This window comes from Dendrobates tinctorius, unplaced genomic scaffold (assembly GCF_039654945.1).
Source record: "Dendrobates tinctorius isolate UK_male_01 unplaced genomic scaffold, ASM3965494v1 ptg000146l, whole genome shotgun sequence".
In the NCBI taxonomy this organism is placed as follows: Eukaryota; Metazoa; Chordata; class Amphibia; order Anura; family Dendrobatidae; genus Dendrobates; species Dendrobates tinctorius.
Window position 1 is genome coordinate 789,218 of NW_027361813.1, and position 9,128 is coordinate 798,345.

Here is a 9,128-nt window from a genome sequence, read left to right on the forward strand (position 1 = left end):
TAACCCTTTCCCACCAGCAACCCTAACCCTTTCCCACCAGCAACCCTTTCCCACCAGTAACCCTAACGTCCTCCTATGGGGGGGAGTACTCAGGAGGAGGCCGTTACATTGATGACCTCCTGTGTACCCCCCCCACCAGGAGGACGTCATCATTGTAACGGCCTTTTCCTGTGTACCCCCCCCACCAGGAGGACAAGGCCGTTACAATGATGACGTCCTCCTGGTGGGGGGGTACACAGGAAAAGGCCGTTACAATGATGACGTCCTCCTGGTGGGGGGGGTACACAGGAGGAGGCCGTTACAATGATGACGTCCTCCTGGTGGTGGTGGGGGTACACAGGAGAAGGCCGTTACATTGATGACGTCCTCCTGGTGGTGGGGGGGGGGGGGGTACACAGAAGAAGGCCGTTACATTGATGACGTCCTCCTGGTGGTGGGGGGGGGGTACACAGAAGAAGGCCGTTACATTGATGACATCCTCCTGGTGGTGGGGGGGTACACAGGAGGAGGCTGTTACATTGATGACGTCCTCCTGGTGGTGGGGGGGGTACACAGGAGGCGGCCGTTACATTGATGACATCCTCATGGTGGTGGGGGGAGTACACAGGAGAAGGCCGTTACATTGATGATGTCCTCCTGGTGGGGGAGTACACAGGAGGAGGCCGTTACATTGATGACGTCCTCCTGGTGTGGGGGGGAGGTACACAGGAGGAGGCCGTTACATTGATGACCTCCTCCTGGTGTGGGGGGGGTACACAGGAGGAGGCCGTTACATTGATGACATCCTCATGGTGGTGGGGGAGTACACAGGAGAAGGCCGTTACATTGATGACATCCTCATGGTGGTGGGGGAGTACACAGGAGAAGGCCGTTACATTGATGATGTCCTCCTGGTGGGGGAGTACACAGGAGGAGGCCGTTACATTGATGACGTCCTCCTGGTGTGGGGGGGAGGTACACAGGAGGAGGCCGTTACATTGATGACCTCCTCCTGGTGGGGGGGGGGGTACACAGGAGGAGGCCGTTACATTGATGACGTCCTCCTGGTGTGGGGGGAGGTACACAGGAGGAGGCCGTTACATTGATGACCTCCTCCTGGTGGGGGGGTACACAGGAGGAGGCCGTTACATTGATGACGTCCTCCTGGTGTGGGGGGTACACAGGAGGAGGCCGTTACATTGATGACGTCCTCCTGGTGTGGGGGATACACAGGAGGAGGCCGTTACATTGATGATGTCCTCCTGGTGTGGGGGGTACACAGGAGGAGGCCGTTACATTGATGACGTCCTCCTGGTGGGGGAGTACACAGGAGGAGGCCGTTACATTGATGACGTCCTCCTGGTGGGGGAGTACACAGGAGAAGGCCGTTACATTGATGACGTCCTCCTGGTGGGGGAGTACACAGGAGGAGGCCGTTACATTGATGACGTCCTCCTGGTGGGGGAGTACACAGGAGGTCGTTACATTGATGACGTCCTCCTGGTGGGGGGGGGGTACACAGGAGAAGGATGTTACATTGATGACCTCCTCCTGGTGGGGGAGTACACAGGAGGCCGTTACATTGATGACGTCCTCCTGGTGGGGGAGTACACAGGAGGTCGTTACATTGATGACGTCCTCCTGGTGGGGGGGGGGGGTACACAGGAGAAGGCCGTTACATTGATGACCGCCTCCTGGTGGGGGAGTACACAGGAGGCCGTTACATTGATGACCTCCTCCTGGTGGGGGAGTACACAGGAGGCCGTTACATTGATGACCTCCTCCTGGTGGGGGAGTACACAGGAGGCCGTTACATTGATGACCTCCTCCTGGTGGGGGAGTACACAGGAGGCCATTAGTTTGTCAGCTATATTAATCATTTGAAACTCACACATTTTTACTTTTCAATTAATGTTTTGGACCTGACTATCCGCGGACCACGCCGATCAGTCCGTGACTAGTCACCTTATTATACAGCCAGTATTCTACCCTAATGGTGTGGTCTTGTCATCCCAAACATGTCGTGAAACAGATCCCTTAGGGTGAAAGGATCAACTGCAGCAATCTAATCTCCACGATGATCAGAGCGGGGTGTGGGACAGCGGGGGTGTGGGACAGCGGGGGTGTGGGACAGCGGGGGTGTGGGACAGCGGGGGTGTGGGACAGCGGGGGTGTGGGACAGCGGGGGTTACACTTGGCGGGAAACAAGGTAATAAAAATGGAGAGAAAGAACCTTCTAGAAAATAAAAACCCTAAGTCTGGCGCTCATCGAGATTCCTCACTTTTACCACTACTCCTAACTCTCCATCTAATAATAATACTACAGTGACAGTCATCATTAGCGAGGGGGGCGGGGTCACAGCCGGCCATCACTAGGGCGGGGGGCGGGGTCACAGCCGGCCATCACTAGGGCGGGGGGCGGGGTCACAGCCGGCCATCACTAGGGCGGGGGGCGGGGTCACAGCCGGCCATCACTAGGGCGGGGGGCGGGGTCACAGCCGGCCATCACTAGGGCGGGGGGCGGGGTCACAGCCGGCCATCACTAGGGCGGGGGCGGGGTCACAGCCGGCCATCACTAGTGCGGGGGTCACAGCCGGCCATCACTAGTGCGGGGGGCGGGGTCACAGCCGGCCATCAATAGTGCGGGGGGCGGGGTCACAGCCGGCCATCAATAGTGCGGGGGGCGGGGTCACAGCCGGCCATCACTAGGGCGGGGGGCGGGGTCACAGCCGGCCATCACTAGGGCGGGGGTCACAGCCGGCCATCACTAGTGCGGGGGGCGGGGTCACAGCCGGCCATCACTAGTGCGGGGGACGGGGTCACAGCCGGCCATCACTAGTGCGGGGGACGGGGTCACAGCCGGACATCACTAGTGCGGGGGACGGGGTCACAGCCGGCCATCACTAGTGCCGGGGGAGGGGTCACAGCCAGGCCATCACTAGTGCGGGGACGGGGTCACAGCCGGCCATCACTAGTGCGGGGGGCGAGGTCACAGCCAGGCCATCACTAGCGCGGGGGGCGGGGTCACAGCCAGGCCATCACTAGCGCGGGGGGCGGGGTCACAGCCGGCCATCACTAGTGCGGGGGTCACAGCCGGCCATCACTAGTGCGGGGGGCGGGGTCACAGCCAGCCATCACTAGTGCGGGGGCGAGGTCACAGCCGGCCATCACTAGGGCGGGGGCGGGGTCACAGCCGGCCATCACTAGGGCGGGGGACGGGGTCACAGCCGGCCATCACCAGTGCGGGGGACGGGTCACAGCCGGCCATCACTAGTGCGGGGGCGGGGTCACAGCCGGCCATCACTAGGGCGGGGGACGGGGTCACAGCCGGCCATCACTAGTGCGGGGGACGGGGTCACAGCCGGCCATCACCAGTGCGGGGGACGGGGTCACAGCCGGCCATCACCAGTGCGGGGGACGGGGTCACAGCCGGCCATCACTAGTGCGGGGGACGGGGTCACAGCCGGCCATCACTAGTGCGGGGGCGGGGTCACAGCCGGCCATCACTAGGGCGGGGTCACAGCCGGCCATCACTAGGGCGGGGTCACAGCCGGGCCATCACTAGGGCGGGGTCACAGCCGGGCCATCACTAGGGCGGGGTCACAGCCGGGCCATCACTAGGGCGGGGTCACAGCCGGGCCATCACTAGGGCGGGGTCACAGCCGGGCCATCACTAGGGCGGGGTCACAGCCGGGCCATCACTAGGGCGGGGTCACAGCCGGGCCATCACTAGGGCGGGGTCACAGCCGGGCCATCACTAGGGCGGGGTCACAGCCGGGCCATCACTAGGGCGGGGTCACAGCCGGGCCATCACTAGGGCGGGGTCACAGCCGGGCCATCACTAGGGCGGGGTCACAGCCGGGCCATCACTAGGGCGGGGGGCGGGGTCACAGCCGGGCCATCACTAGGGCGGGGGGCGGGGTCACAGCCGGGCCATCACTAGGGCGGGGTCACAGCCGGGCCATCACTAGGGCGGGGGGCGGGGTCACAGCTGGGCCATCACTAGGGCGGGGTCACAGCCGGGCCATCACTAGGGCGGGGTCACAGCCGGGCCATCACTAGGGCGGGGGGCGGGGTCACAGCCGGCCATCACTAGGGCGGGGGGCGGGGTCACAGCCGGGCCATCACTAGGGCGGGGGGGCGGGGTCACAGCCGGGCCATCACTAGGGCGGGGGGGCGGGGTCACAGCCGGCCATCACTAGTGCGGGGGGGGGGGGGTCACAGCCGGCCATCACTAGGGCGGGGGGGGCGGGGTCACAGCCGGCCATCACTAGTGCGGGGGGGGGCGGGGTCACAGCCGGCCATCACTAGTGCGGGGTCACAGCCGGCCATCACTAGTGCGGGGTCACAGCACTAGTGACCCCAGTCACAGCCGGGCCATCACTAGGGCGGGGGGGCGGGGTCACAGCCGGGCCATCACTAGGGCGGGGGGGCGGGGTCACAGCCGGCCATCACTAGTGCGGGGGGGGGGGGGGTCACAGCCGGCCATCACTAGGGCGGGGGGGGCGGGGTCACAGCCGGCCATCACTAGTGCGGGGGGGGGCGGGGTCACAGCCGGCCATCACTAGTGCGGGGTCACAGCCGGCCATCACTAGTGCGGGGTCACAGCCGGCCATCACTAGGGCGGGGTCACAGACGGGCCATCACTAGGGCGGGGTCACAGCCGGGCCATCACTAGGGCGGGGTCACAGCCGGGCCATCACTAGGGCGGGGGGCGGGGTCACAGCCGGGCCATCACTAGGGCGGGGGGCGGGGTCACAGCCGGGCCATCACTAGGGCGGGGGGCGGGGTCACAGCCGGGCCATCACTAGGGCGGGGGGCGGGGTCACAGCTGGGCCATCACTAGGGCGGGGTCACAGCCGGGCCATCACTAGGGCGGGGTCACAGCCGGGCCATCACTAGGGCGGGGGGCGGGGTCACAGCCGGCCATCACTAGGGCGGGGGGGCGGGGTCACAGCCGGGCCATCACTAGGGCGGGGGGGCGGGGTCACAGCCGGGCCATCACTAGGGCGGGGGGGCGGGGTCACAGCCGGCCATCACTAGTGCGGGGGGGGGGGGGTCACAGCCGGCCATCACTAGGGCGGGGGGGGCGGGGTCACAGCCGGCCATCACTAGTGCGGGGGGGGGCGGGGTCACAGCCGGCCATCACTAGTGCGGGGTCACAGCCGGCCATCACTAGTGCGGGGTCACAGCCGGCCATCACTAGTGCGGGGGGCGGGGTCACAGCCGGCCATCACTAGTGCGGGGGGCGGGGTCACAGCCGGGCCATCACTAGTGCGGGGGGCGGGGTCACAGCCGGGCCATCACTAGGGCGGGGTCACAGCCGGGCCATCACTAGGGCGGGGGGCGGGGTCACAGCCGGCCATCACTAGGGCGGGGTCACAGCCGGGCCATCACTAGTGCGGGGGGCGGGGTCACAGCCGGCTATCACTAGTGCGGGGGCGGGGTCACAGCCGGCCATCACTAGGGCGGGGTCACAGCCGGGCCATCACTAGGGCGGGGGGCGGGGTCACAGCCGGCCATCACTAGGGCGGGGGGCGGGGTCACAGCCGGCCATCACTAGGGCGGGGTCACAGCCGGGCCATCACTAGTGCGGGGGGCGGGGTCACAGCCGGCCATCAATAGGGCGGGGGCGGGGTCACAGCCGGCCATCACTAGGGCGGGGGGCGGGGTCACAGCCGGCCATCACTAGGGCGGGGGGCGGGGTCACAGCCGGCCATCAATAGTGCGGGGTCACAGCCGGCCATCACTAGGGCGGGGGGCGGGGTCACAGCCGGCCATCACTAGGGCGGGGGTCACAGCCGGCCATCACTAGTGCGGGGGGCGGGGTCACAGCCGGCCATCACTAGTGCGGGGGACGGGGTCACAGCCGGACATCACTAGTGCGGGGGGTGGGGTCACAGCCGGCCATCACTAGGGCGGGGGAGGGGTCACAGCCAGGCCATCACTAGGGCGGGGGCGGGGTCACAGCCGGCCATCACTAGTGCGGGGGGCGGGGTCACAGCCAGGCCATAACTAGCGCGGGGGGCGGGGTCACAGCCAGGCCATCACTAGCGCGGGGGTCACAGCCGGCCATCACTAGTGCGGGGGTCACAGCCGGCCATCACTAGTGCGGGGGGAGGGGTCACAGCCGGCCATCACTAGTGCGGGGGCGAGGTCACAGCCGGCCATCACTAGGGCGGGGGCGGGGTCACAGCCGGCCATCACTAGGGCGGGGGACGGGGTCACAGCCGGCCATCACTAGTGCGGGGGCGGGGTTACAGCCGGCCATCACTAGGGCGGGGGACGGGGTCACAGCCGGCCATCACTAGTGCGGGGGCGGGGTCACAGCCGGCCATCACTAGGGCGGGGTCACAGCCGGCCATCACTAGGGCGGGGTCACAGCCGGGCCATCACTAGGGCGGGGTCACAGCCGGGCCATCACTAGGGCGGGGTCACAGCCGGGCCATCACTAGGGCGGGGTCACAGCCGGGCCATCACTAGGGCGGGGTCACAGCCGGGCCATCACTAGGGCGGGGTCACAGCCGGGCCATCACTAGGGCGGGGTCACAGCCGGGCCATCACTAGGGCGGGGTCACAGCCGGGCCATCACTAGGGCGGGGTCACAGCCGGGCCATCACTAGGGCGGGGTCACAGCCGGGCCATCACTAGGGCGGGGGGCGGGGTCACAGCCGGGCCATCACTAGGGCGGGGGGCGGGGTCACAGCCGGGCCATCACTAGGGCGGGGTCACAGCCGGGCCATCACTAGGGCGGGGGGCGGGGTCACAGCTGGGCCATCACTAGGGCGGGGTCACAGCCGGGCCATCACTAGGGCGGGGTCACAGCCGGGCCATCACTAGGGCGGGGGGCGGGGTCACAGCCGGCCATCACTAGGGCGGGGGGGCGGGGTCACAGCCGGGCCATCACTAGGGCGGGGGGGCGGGGTCACAGCCGGGCCATCACTAGGGCGGGGGGGCGGGGTCACAGCCGGCCATCACTAGTGCGGGGGGGGGGGGGGTCACAGCCGGCCATCACTAGGGCGGGGGGGGCGGGGTCACAGCCGGCCATCACTAGTGCGGGGGGGGGCGGGGTCACAGCCGGCCATCACTAGTGCGGGGTCACAGCCGGCCATCACTAGTGCGGGGTCACAGCACTAGTGACCCCAGTCACAGCCGGGCCATCACTAGGGCGGGGGGGCGGGGTCACAGCCGGGCCATCACTAGGGCGGGGGGGCGGGGTCACAGCCGGCCATCACTAGTGCGGGGGGGGGGGGGTCACAGCCGGCCATCACTAGGGCGGGGGGGGCGGGGTCACAGCCGGCCATCACTAGTGCGGGGGGGGGCGGGGTCACAGCCGGCCATCACTAGTGCGGGGTCACAGCCGGCCATCACTAGTGCGGGGTCACAGCCGGCCATCACTAGGGCGGGGTCACAGACGGGCCATCACTAGGGCGGGGTCACAGCCGGGCCATCACTAGGGCGGGGTCACAGCCGGGCCATCACTAGGGCGGGGGGCGGGGTCACAGCCGGGCCATCACTAGGGCGGGGGGCGGGGTCACAGCCGGGCCATCACTAGGGCGGGGGGCGGGGTCACAGCCGGGCCATCACTAGGGCGGGGGGCGGGGTCACAGCTGGGCCATCACTAGGGCGGGGTCACAGCCGGGCCATCACTAGGGCGGGGGTCACAGCCGGGCCATCACTAGGGCGGGGGGCGGGGTCACAGCCGGCCATCACTAGGGCGGGGTCACAGCCGGGCCATCACTAGGGCGGGGTCACAGCCGGGCCATCACTAGGGCGGGGTCACAGCCGGGCCATCACTAGGGCGGGGTCACAGCCGGGCCATCACTAGGGCGGGGTCACAGCCGGGCCATCACTAGGGCGGGGTCACAGCCGGGCCATCACTAGGGCGGGGTCACAGCCGGGCCATCACTAGGGCGGGGTCACAGCCGGGCCATCACTAGGGCGGGGTCACAGCCGGGCCATCACTAGGGCGGGGTCACAGCCGGGCCATCACTAGGGCGGGGTCACAGCCGGCCATCACTAGGGCGGGGGGCGGGGTCACAGCCGGCCATCACTAGGGCGGGGGGGTGGGGTCACAGCCGGGCCATCACTAGGGCGGGGGGGCGGGGTCACAGCCGGCCATCACTAGGGCGGGGGGGGGGGCGGGGTCACAGCCGGCCATCACTAGTGCGGGGGGGGGGCGGGGTCACAGCCGGCCATCACTAGGGCGGGGGGGCGGGGTCACAGCCGGCCATCACTAGTGCGGGGGCGGGGTCACAGCCGGCCATCACTAGTGCGGGGGGCGGGGTCACAGCCGGGCCATCACTAGGGCGGGGGGCGGGGTCACAGCCGGCCATCACTAGGGCGGGGTCACAGCCGGCCATCACTAGGGCGGGGTCACAGCCGGGCCATCACTAGTGCGGGGGGCGGGGTCACAGCCGGCCATCACTAGGGCGGGGGGCGGGGTCACAGCCGGGCCATCACTAGGGCGGGGGGCGGGGTCACAGCCGGGCCATCACTAGGGCGGGGGGCGGGGTCACAGCCGGCCATCACTAGGGCGGGGGTCACAGCCGGCCATCACTAGTGCGGGGGGCGGGGTCACAGCCGGCCATCACTAGTGCGGGGGCGGGGTCACAGCCGGCCATCACTAGGGCGGGGGGCGGGGTCACAGCCGGGCCATCACTAGGGCGGGGGGCGGGGTCACAGCCGGCCATCACTAGTGCGGGGGCGGGGTCACAGCCGGCCATCACTAGTGCGGGGGGCGGGGTCACAGCCGGCCATCACTAGTGCGGGGGGCGGGGTCACAGCCGGCCATCACTAGTGCGGGGGGCGGGGCTGTGCGGGGCTCGGCAGTAAGAGCACGGCTGGTCGCGCAGAACACACTGCCGGTAGCGGGGTCGCCGCGGCCGCTGTTCGGGCTCTTCCTTCCCTTCATTGTTATTATCGACCCCCAGACATGACGCCATTCCCTCCGGCGGGCAGCAGGGGGCGGTGGTTGGGCTCCTCGCGCCGCTCACAGTCGGACTCCGCGGCCGCGCTCGCTCTTACCGTGTCCGCCATCTTCGTTCGCATCTCTGCGCATGCGCCTTGACAATCCATCCGCCTGCACTCCTTTAACGTCCCCGGGTCACACGCTCGCTGCTATTGGTTGCTGAGGGTGTCAGTTATAA

General features: G+C 68.6%; 1 protein-coding gene across 1 annotated transcript in view; it reads right to left on the reverse strand.

The window, feature by feature from the left end:
- RNF40 (ring finger protein 40) overlaps positions 1-9,102 on the reverse strand; it is a 37,893-nt gene extending 28,791 nt beyond the window's left edge. Inside the window, exon 1 of the mRNA XM_073546289.1 lies at positions 9,007-9,102. The gene's annotated coding sequence lies outside the window, so the exon portion shown is untranslated. The remainder of the gene's footprint in view (positions 1-9,006) is intronic.
- Positions 9,103-9,128: the final 26 nt, after the last annotated feature.